At 40.5% G+C, this 3,629-nt stretch overlaps 1 long non-coding RNA gene across 1 annotated transcript; it reads left to right on the forward strand.

Annotated features, from left to right (window-relative positions):
- Nucleotides 1-620: 620 nt before the first annotated feature.
- LOC147251207 (uncharacterized) lies at nucleotides 621-2,459 on the forward strand. The gene is made up of 3 exons (XR_015119049.1): nucleotides 621-888; nucleotides 976-1,088; nucleotides 1,479-2,459. It is a non-coding gene; the product is annotated as an uncharacterized LOC147251207 (long non-coding RNA).
- The last annotated feature ends 1,170 nt before the right edge of the window (nucleotides 2,460-3,629 follow it).

The raw sequence follows: 3,629 nt of genomic DNA on the forward strand, positions 1-3,629 counted from the left end.
TTATTACAATACGTGCGTATGTGTCGATGATTGTAAATACAAAATAAATAAAACAACTAAGTGCTTTACTGGATTGGTGTTTAAGCACCCTGGGAAAGTGTGACAGTTATTAACAAATGAACTCGGTAGCCACCTTTGAGCGCCTTACACGGAGCTTTTTAGAAAAATGGTCAACTTTGCTCTGATCGGCTTCTACGTTTCAGACCAGATTAAAAACAGATGCAGAGAATATTGGGAACGAGCTTTCATGTGCCAGCACGTATTTACTGGCCCCCATTCGCTCTGAAGCTCAAATCCATATTGACTGCTTTAAAACCTTTGAAGGGATCGAAATGCTTTGGTTGTTTGATTATGAAATTAACATGTTTGACAGTGTTGTGACAAATACAAAAAAAAACAAAAGCAACCTCGATCTGGAGCGTATTTGTTGTTATTATATCAACAGAAAATCCCGGTGTGATGTGAGGAATTAGAGAACGGAGTGTGGTACATGCCACTGCTTTTTCACCACAGGGGCAGAGAGAAACTGACCTCTGTCCATGTAAATGATTATTTACGTAAGTCTGGAGGCCAATAACAGGCACAAAGCAATTCTGAATCTGCCATCTGATGAAATCTGACGTGAGTAGCTCGACCCAGAGTGAAGAACCAAAGGACGAAGACAAAGAAGAGCACGTTATGAAACCCTGACCTTAATTTGTCAGTTGTATTTGGGCTGCACAGAGGAAATATTTTCTCCCGCTCCAACCTACGTTGGCGCCCCTAAAACGCATTTACCATCACAATGGTCAGAAGGAATGTTCTCTCGCCTTTGAATCACATGACCTGAAAAACTAACCAACTGAGCCGGAGATTAGCGTGAGGTTAAAGTGCGACATAATCATGTAGGTCAGTAGATTTAACGCTGTTAAAATTTCTTTACATCCCGTAGGTTCAAGTGTTGAAAGTGGAATAGTTCTGGTAAATTCTATCCAGGGTGAACGTATCTGCTGAAGACATCGCTGGCTACACCCTGTCACTGAGGGAGAACCGTCCTAGCCTGGTGTCACATCTGCTCTCAGTGTTTTCAGTAACCAGGAGAAGTTCCGGTACGAGGAAAGTGAAAGTACTGCTGTGCTTTTTCTTTCTGTTTCTGAATAGCAGCCGTGCTTGTGTGTTTTTCGGATACATCAACATTTAAGGTGATCCGCTGTGTAGAAAGATAAAGATGTCAAACTATTAAATTAGTTCAAGTGAAAAAGGAAGACAGAAGGAAGTTTCAAAACCAGAATCAAATTTAGAATTCAATGTTCTGGACTTTCAATTCCAAAGTATGTGATTCGGGTTATTTTATATTTCAGATTCTGCTTCTGCCTATGCACACAAAGCTTATATTGTTTTTGTTGTATTCTAGTCTATGTTTCAAGTGACTGTTTATTTGTTGTCCCCTCTGGGCTGGAGAGTTTTTTCTGGCCTTTAAGCCTCTGTCCTGTCCTCAGCTGATTCAGGATGACTTGCACAGCCACTTGATAGGAGAGAGAGAGTCAATCCAGTCAGCTGAACTGACCGGGGCTTTGACAGCTGAGAGGAAATGATCCTGGAGTCGGCCAATCCTTCCTGTCCAACTTACAAGCCCACAAGTCCCTGTGGCTGCAGAAGAAAGAAAGTATGTTTGTCTTGTTAGGGAGTCAGAAAAACAGTCTCTCAGGAAACTCCTTGAAAGCACACAGTCAGACCTGAATAGAAACTCTGAAAGTCCTGCACTGGTGCTGCTGCTGAAGCTGCACCAAAGAAAAGCAGGAGGAGTTGTAATCTTTGCTCAGGTTATTTATATCACCACACTGTAAGGATCTGTTCGAGGACATAACGTAGTTATGGAGCAATTGGAGTTATGGGAGACATTATGGGTTTGATACGTGTCAGCGAGAGTTGTCTTACATCAGTAATAGAGGCACTGACGTAGACGAATTCCGGAGGTAAGATCACATCAACTGCATCAATATACAAATGCATCTTATTTTGTGAAAATGTTTCCTCAAACGAGTGTGAGTCCAACACATGCAGCTCCCCTTCCCTTGACTAAGTTCATATTTACAAAAACAGTGTTAAGAACAATCCTTGTATTTACTCAAATAGTTTCTTACATTACCGACAGCTTCCTCAGTGTCTACAACTTCTAAGCATTTGGTCTTGACTTCCCATGATTCTATCTGTGTAGAACTTAACTGAGACCCCAGAAAGCAGAAATTGAACAAATTATTGTCATATTAAAAGCAGTATTATATATAATGTAGCAGCTGTTAGCTACGCTTATGCTTATGATCTTTAAGTTCATATGTGTTTAGTTTGAAAAATCAGTTATGAGACACACCACATGGTTTACAATACCTTGAAATAGTCATATTTCTGGAAATTTGCTTGCGTGGAAGTTTGAAAAGAAAGACAGAAAACACTGTAACGCATCTGGAGTGAAAATATCACAAGCTAAACATTAATTCACCTCTTGGTAATTATTTGTGCTACTGTGTTTTTCCTCATTTATGTCATTGCAACTGCTGTTTTATACCTATATCTTCTGCAGTCCTACTATCATGATAAACCTTTAAACATCTCTGCATGATGCAAGATTACTGATTGAAACTTTCCTGAAGACATTTGTAATGAAAATAGGTCAGAAAAGGAGGTCGGGCATACCGGTCAAACAGGTCACAAGCACTTGAGCGAAGCGCTAAACCATATTTGGTTAGTAAAGTATATCAAATAAAAATAAATCAATTCAATGAAAAGTATTCCACTGCACCCAGCGGTCACACTAAGACAGATTAAGTTGCGCATCGCCGTGACCTATATAATGACCTCATGAAAGGTATTTTGATGTATGCATGTGTTGCACTGAAGTCTGAGGTTAAAAAAAAAAAGTAAAGGTATGACAAACAAAATCTTAAGCGCCCGCCCAAACACACGTGTACAGCATGCGCACATGAGCCATTTGGCTGGGGAGAATTGCGTGTCAAGACTGTTGAGTCTGCAGACCTAGACAGTCAGCGCTGGTCTCTGTCTGCCTCAGGGGTTATGCAACACATGCTTTTCTCTGATTGGCTTAATGGAGCTCAGTGGAACTGGACGATTTGAATGCCTGTCCCCCGAAACGCTCTTCTGTCTGCAGCTCAACTGACTGAGATCGAGGGTGTTTTTGAAAGATTGACTGTAATTTGCTTTAGTAAGTACACAGCGCTGAAGAGCTTAGGTTTTTGTTTTCCTTTTCTTGTTTGGTCACATAGAATAGAAATATGAGAGAGGGAGAGAGAAAAAAATAGAAGCGCGAGGAAGTGAACTGAAAGAAGGAAAAGGGTGGAGAAACATGAAGCTAAATCAACAAAGCTATCCTGATCTTGTGTTTTTCAGAAGTGAAAGCAAAAATGCAAGGGGATATATTCCAAGAGTGTGACAGGTCAAAATCAGAATTCCACTTCTCCCTCCTCTCAGATGAATGAGTTAAACACAGTCGTTCCCATGCCTCTAAGACTAAATACAGACCCTCGGCAAAATCCTCAAACACGGAGCCTTGAAATACTAGGGAATCTCGTTTTTCTTACAGTTTATACACAACATGGACCACCAAAGATGAAAAGATATAAACTGACTATTCC

The sequence above is a fragment of the Aulostomus chinensis genome, chromosome 13, assembly GCF_037954235.1.
Source record: "Aulostomus chinensis isolate RoL2024-O1b breed Wild chromosome 13, RoL_Achi_v1.0, whole genome shotgun sequence".
NCBI lineage: Eukaryota > Metazoa > Chordata > Actinopteri > Syngnathiformes > Aulostomidae > Aulostomus > Aulostomus chinensis.